We start from the raw sequence: 7,898 nt of genomic DNA on the forward strand, positions 1-7,898 counted from the left end.
TAGAAAAAATAAAATAAAATTAATTAATTAAAAGGTTAAAATAATGTCAAAATTATATATTTGTAAAAAAAGGAAAAAATGATGGCTCGCAACATGCAAAAAAAAGCAATTAATCAGAAAAAGGCCTCCTGTCAAGCTAGAGGGAATGAGGGCCTTAGAATTTGGCCTTAGAATTTGCACTCTGGATTTGGTTATAAAGAGCAAGATACCCATGGATGGCGGGTTGTGAGGGCCAGAAAAGCACAAAGGGCAATTCTTGCTCAAGCTAGGGTCGTTCAAAATGGCAGGGATAAAAATCTTGGGAGAAGAAATCTGGGCAACCAAGTGTGGATTGCTCCCATCTCCTCAATAATCCCTAGATGTGCCTCTGGAGCCAATTTGATTCCCCTAGGAGAGCAACGAAACCCTAGGGGTGCTTCTTCCTCAAACCCACCTTTGCCATATACTCGGCCCGAGAATAAAATATGGAGAGGGTTAGGTCAATTGAATCACGGTAGCAATCATATATCTAGGTGCCAAGATAGTCGAACGGATCAAATTCAGGGAAATGCAATTCCTTTATCACATACAAAATTCAGGAACCAAGAGCCCAGGTATATGTTTAACCACCAGGCGAAGCAATTCAATAGGAAATCTATGTCTGATGCACGCATTTGGCATAGTAGAACAAAAGAAGGAAACCCTAGGCCATTGGGCGATGGAAGTCATTCCAATCTAGTAATCAGAGAAGAAAAATACGCCAAGGGCTTGAGGGACCATTGTAGGAAATTTGGTCTTTTTGTCAAATGGAGCGGGAATGGACAACCTGTTGAATCAATTGCAAGTTGGTTGAATCAATCATACGCGGGCTAGGTAAGTATGACTATTCTCCCTAACGATTTTCTTTTTATTGATTATAGAAAGGAAGCCTTAAAACATGAGCTGCTAGTTGGGGACTATGTTTTTATCAGAGCTACAACTTTATATTCTTTGATTGGCAGTCGAATTTTAACCCTTGTTCACATAAGTTCAAAAAGATGCCAAAATGGATAAGATTAAGAAATCTACCTATTGAACTTATGCATTCTCAAATATTATTTTAAATTGGAGATAATCTAGGAGGTTTTGTAGGCTTGGAAAAGGATTGGACTCGCACTTCAAATCTAAAAAATGCTAGTTAACATAGATATTAATTTAACTCAATTAAAAACCATAGAGTTCATTATAGCAAGTGTTAGATATCGCATTAACCTTGAATTTTATTATGGCCATGTATCTGACAAAATTGTATTTAGACTAAGCAACGCCTCTGTCAATAAAAATAAGAGCCTAACCTATGCGTCGCTCATTAAGGAAAATGGTGTCAATGGTAGTTATAACATGTCTATGGGGAGCTCCAATGTAAACGTTCATCAATCTGAACATGAAGTTGCTAGCGATCCTCCTCATAGACCAATTGAGATAGAAGAAGGGGAGATTGCGAGTGAAAGCTTGCTAAACAAACCTCGTGTACTATTGACCCATGTAGAAGGCAATGCAACAATCTTTAACAATGAGGTATTTCAAATGACTGAGGGTAGGGAAGAGGTTATGGAGTCGCCCCTTGCTTTGGAAAATAATATCCCACTGCCAATAGAAGAAGTAGCAATAACTACAAAACGAAATGACCAAAGAACACGTTGGTTAAAAATTTTGTACACCTGGGGGATGTACAAAATTGTGGTTTCAGCCACAGTGTGTGAGTATGATACTCTCCCAATTTAGAGAACGCTCCCCCTATCTACAAACTAAACTAATATAATATGGGTGGGACAATAGTCTTTCTTCTTATTTCAAGAAAAACTATAGTCTTTTCTCTTCACATAAAAGTAATAGCGATTGGAAATAAATAACAGCAAATATAGAAATGAGACTTTTTGTAGGATTTTTTGAATATAAAGAGAAGCAAAGTTTCCATGAAAGCACAAAGACCTCTGTCACTTCCCCGGGATGAGAAAACAAAAAGAAAGCTCAAAGTCTTCAACTATCTATTCTCCTATCAACCTTTTTAGATGATTTTCTGCTAACCAAGCACAATATGTAGCATCTCAAAGTCTAACTACATGATGCACTTCACCTTACATGCACAAGTCTTAAAAATAGAAGCAACACAAAGTCTACAAGCTATCTTCCCACTTGAGCTTTCAACACTAGCTTCAAATATGATAAACAGCTCAAAGTCTGCAAGATTGAATTTAAATCCCTCTTGAACAATAGAACAAAAATCACAATCAACTCCAGAAAATGTCGTCACATAACAACTTGAATTGGCACAAAGTCTCAACACAACTTGCCTCTTTTATTGAAAGCAATCTAATTTACATCTAAGCTCAAAGTCATAGAGTGCACATACAAACTGGCAGAATTTTGTTGCATTTCAAAATATAAAAATTACAATAGATCCCCTCAAGTATTTATGGGAGAGGAGCCTTGAGAAAAAGGTGGGAGGATCTAACTAACTTGAGAAATTCTCTCAACCACCATGACTTATCCCATCTACAGTCCTAATTGAACTCAACTTATAGTTGATTTACATGTAATTACAAACATACAAGTGATGAGTTAACTTGCAATTACAAAGTTTTTTTTTTAATGTAACTAGTCAAAACAAAATTACAAATGAATAATTGAAATTAATCTATGTGTCTGAAGATATGACACTAACTACATCATCCTTTGTATGTGATGATCTTCATGCTGCTACAAGATGTTAGAACTTGAAGTATTCTGGATCGGTGAAGACGTCTCGAATCGGAACAAGAACTTGCACCCTTGATAGTCTCTATGTCTTTCGCCAACGAACTTCAAAGTTATTTTCTTTCTTGGGGCAGTACCATTCATTCAGGAGGGAAAGGGTTTCCTTCCTCTTTTCATGTCATGACCATCTTTGTCTTGAAAGCATTCTATAATTTGCATCCATGAATTGTTATTGTATCTCTTCTTCTTTTGTGACTCCATCATGTTGTTTTTCTTTCTTTGTATCATCCTCCAATCTTGGAATCTGCTTGCAAAATAAGGCCCATGCCTTAATCCATTGATTTGCTAGATCATGTGTGCAAACAAGACTAACAAGGGAAGGGATAAATTGATGCAAAAATGGGGCCAGAGCTCAATTTCGAGTTTTGGAGACTGCATTACATGTGTGGAAAAACAAGAGCATTGACTTGCAATTATGGAGGACAAACATGCAACTTCATATGTGTAATGGGTAACTATAAGTTTGCACTTGTATTTGGACTTTTAAAACTCATTTTCAAGTGTTTTTTGAGTGCATTTTGGACCAATTTAGGGTTCTAGAAGGCTGACTGCAAGTGAAGACATAATTGCAATCGGGTTTCAAAATTTCGATTGCAAGTAGACTTTAAATGGGGAAAATGGATGAAAGTGAAATGAATGGATGAAATGGGGTTTTGACATGAGGGGAAAATGGAAACAATGATACCAACCGGTAATGGAAAACTTGGAAAATGAGAAAAACTCTTATTTGCAATCAGATTTGTAAAACCCAAAATCAAATGAATGAGTTGAACCCTCAACATTTATTACTTTGTAAAAAGAATGATTTACTCCTTCTAACAAAGGGGAAGAACAATGATACCACCATGTTGCATTCCTTGTTGCAGAAAAAATGGCTTGAAAGAAGAAGTATATTTGACTTCAAACACTCTACAATGGAGGAAAAATGCAAGACGTGTTTGCAATGTGGCAACAAGGGCAAACTTCATGCTCCAAAACATGGCAAGAACTAGCAAAAACACCTTCAAAAATTCCTAACATGTTTCATAAAACCATTTTTGCTGATAAATGTAGCAACAAGCAATGATTCCTAACATCATAGTATGAACGTGGAATGGGTTTAAGGGAAGAATGCCACCAAAATCGAACTCATGAGAGCAAGAATGCAGATCGGGTTTTTCCTCTCCAACTACAAGCAAATGTGCCCTCCAAAGATGCAATCGAGTTTTTAAAACCCCTTTACAAGTTTTAAATTGTATTACTTTTCCTTCACTTGAGCAATTTCGGGTTTGAAAGGAAGAAGAGCAAAAATAAATAACAAAACAACTTGTAATAGGGAAATAAAATCCATTTAAAATAACACAACTTAAATAAAAAAGACTTGTAATAGGGAAATAAAATCCGTTTAAAATAACACAACTTAAATAAAAAAGACTTGCAATAGGGAAATAAAATCCATTTATAATAACACAACTTAAATAAAAAAGACTTGTAATAGGGAAATAAAATCCGTTTAAAATAACACAACTTAAATAAAAAAGACTTGTAATAGGGAAATAAAATCCCTATTACAACTAAAAGCAACACATAAAAACTTGTAATAGGAAAATAAAATTCTCATTACAAGTAAACATAAGACATAAAAAACACTTTAAAAACTTAAAAAGACTTGTAAGGGAAATAAAATCCCTATTACATATAAAAATCACTTAAGTAGAAACTTTTAAAAGAAATTACAAGTTCTTTTTAAACTTATAATTTTAAATTCATTTGTAATTTGTCCAAAAAGTTCCTACAATGATTTAAAAGACATAAAAAGCAAGGGGGAAATAAAAAGTAAGTTACAAGCGACAAGTTTTAAATAAAGTGCACTTGTAATTGTTTTAAAATTTTCGTACAACATTAAAACAAGAGAAAATTAAAACTTGCAATCAAAGGAAAATTTCTCACCTATAGTCAGGAAGAAAAAACCCGAAATTGAAGAAAAAACATAGCAAACGAACTCAAAAAGTGATGAAATTTGAAACGTGGAACGAGGATGAACTGAGGATTAATCCAGTCTAGGGGCAAAGCAAAATTGTGCCTTGGGAAGTGTGCATTAGAGTAAAAAAAATCAACTTGCAGTGATTGCTTTGAAACCCGAAGTTAAACAAAAAGTTAGGAAAAAGAAGACCAAAACTCACCAAAACTTGGAAAATGATGGCAAAGACACCCCTCAATAATTTGACACTAACAAATGTGAGTTTTTCACCTTGTAAAATGTGCCTTGGAGACAAAAATGACTCATTTAAATCAAAAATTTGAAGGGGCTGTCACATTTTTGAAAATTCAAAAATGGGGACAACAGAACACTACAGGCTCATGAGCAGTCGATGAATGTAGTGAGTGAGGACACTACTATTGAAAAGATACCCATAACACTCAATATCCATATGCCTTAAGAAGAAGGGGATAAGGCTAAATAAAGGGTTTCTCTAAATAGGACAGTTAAGGAATCTATGCTTGAGGGAGGCGAGAAGGATGAGAATAACATTAATCTGGCAATGAATCAAATATGCAATGAGGTAGTCAGTAAACTTACGGATAATTTTGTGGAGGAAATAGTTGATGAGGATGAAATGGTTTTACAAAAACAATTACTAATTGCAAAAATTATGAAATCAGGGGATGATGACCAAGTCAAGATAGATGGAGCAAAAATAATGTTAGAACTAAACAATAAGGAAAATGAAGAAGTTGTTGAAACCCTAAGAATTGCACAAATTGAATCGGGGAAAGCAACCCCTGACTGTGCCAAGCAACTGAAGAAGAAAGGGAGAAAATCCATGTTTGAACTGAGAATTATAGATGGGTCAGTAGAGGGCTAGACTAAATTGACTTCTATGTTTTATGCAAGGAAGGGGAAGGTCCTTCCCAATGAGCTATGGAGCTCTTAACCTCGAATGTGAATGTTGCTAACAAGTAGCGTATTATAAAACATTGCATCACAACAACTAAATCAAATATCATACTAATACAAGAAACTAAACTCAACACAGGGGACATTGATACTTTTAGGAAAAGACTAGGAGTCATAGAATTGGTAGGCTCCCTGACAATGGGAGCCTTTGGGGGTATTGTAGTGATATGGGACCCTGGATTTGTCTCCTTCACTAAAGATAGATGTCAAGAAAACTGGATGAGTGGTTGGTTGAAGAGCATTAAGAATAACTTACAGTTCTTCTTGATAAATGTTTATGGACCAACACAGAATAGGGACAAAAGAAGGGTTTGGTGCGAAATAGATCAATATTTGCTAGCATTCCCAAACTAGATCTATATATTGGGAGGGGACTTTAATGCCATAATTAATCATACATAGAAATGGGGAGAGAGGTGGAAAGTACCTCAATCGGCCACTGATTTTAAGGACTAGATCAATAAAAATAATATTATGGAAATTAAAACTGCTAGAGATTCATTCACATGGAATAATAGAAGAAGAGGTTTTAGCAACATAGCAGAGAAATTAGACAAATTCTTTCTTAAAGAAAGTCTGATGAAATTCCCTTATACCCTTTCTGTGGACATTATCCATGTATTTGGATCGGATCATTATCTTGTCAAGCTAACCATCAAAGAAGATACGAGGCCCAAAAGGTGCCCTTTCAAGTTTGGACAAATGTGGTTGAAAGATGATAAAGTATTAGAGTTAATAGAGCAATGGTGGTAGGAGAAAAATATTTTAGGATCTAAGTTATTTAGGGTAGTTAGCAAACTAAAGATAGTAATAAACAAACTGTTGTCATGGAATAAAAATCACTTCGACAACATCTTGGAGTCAAAGATAAAATCAGAAGAAGACCTAGGAAGGGTTAATAATGCAGTAATTAAAAATGGTATGGATGAGTCACTCTATCTTAGAGAAAAGAGGTTATTAGCTTAATACAAAGATATCTTAGCTAATGAAGAAATTTTTTGGCATCAGAAGTCTAGAGAAACTTGGCTAAATGTTGGGGATAAGAACACTAAATTCTTCCATAATAGCTCCAAGCAAAGGAGAGCTATAAATAGAATAACTAAGATAAAAAATGGCTATGGTGTTAATATGGAGGACCCTATTCAGATAGAAGTTGAGGTTGTTATGTATTATGAGAATATTCTAAATAACTGGGAGGGTTCTAATTTGGGTAATTAGAACACAATTCTAGCAAGTATCTCGAAGATTCTATCAGAAGATCAGAATAAGAATTTGTTGGCTAGATTTTCTAAAGTTGAGGTAGAAGCAGCACTAATGTAAATGAACCCAGACAAGGCTCCAGGACTGGATGGATTCCCAGCCTCCTTCTTCCAGAAATGTTGGCATTTCATAGGTGATGAGATTACAGAGGCCCTGGAAGGGGTGAGGAACTCAGGAAGCCTACTTAAGGAAATTAACAATACCTTTGTAGCTCTTATACCCAAGAGATATAAAGCAGAAAGTTTTAATGATTTTAGGCTAATAGCGCTATGTAATACCATCTACAAACTACTCACCAAGACCATGGCAAATAGAATTCAAAAGTTACTCCCTTCCTTAATTAGTGAAGAGCAAACGGGCTTTGTCCCTAGGAGGTCTATATATGATGGGGTTATCATAGCCCAAGAAGTCATTAATTTTATTCAGCAAAATGGTGAGTCAAGCATGCTAATTAAATTAGACATTAAGAAGGCCTATGATAAGGTAAAGTGGCATTTCCTTTGCAAATATTTAGAAGCCTTTGACTTCGCTAGACAATGGATCAACCTAATATTTGAATGTATTTCCACTCTAAAAATGTCAATCCTTGTAAATGGCACCCCTGAAGGTTTTTTTAGCATTTCTAGAGGTTTGAGACAGGGAGATCACATACTATCTACTATGCCAATCTATCAACTATTCTTCAATATAGATTTGAACACGGAAGATGTAATATGCAACATTCTAAACTTTAAAAGAGGCAATATGCCATATAAATACTTGGGGCTTCCCCTAGATAAAGGGTGTAGAACCACAAAATTATGGGATCAAATGGTGTCTCGAATAAAGAATATAACAGAATCTTGGAAAGGTAGATGGCTCTCCTCTGTAGGAAGAACAACTATGTTAAAATCAATACTATCTACTATGCCAATCTATCAATTAT

This window comes from Cryptomeria japonica, chromosome 7, assembly GCF_030272615.1.
Source record: "Cryptomeria japonica chromosome 7, Sugi_1.0, whole genome shotgun sequence".
Classification (NCBI taxonomy): domain Eukaryota; kingdom Viridiplantae; phylum Streptophyta; class Pinopsida; order Cupressales; family Cupressaceae; genus Cryptomeria; species Cryptomeria japonica.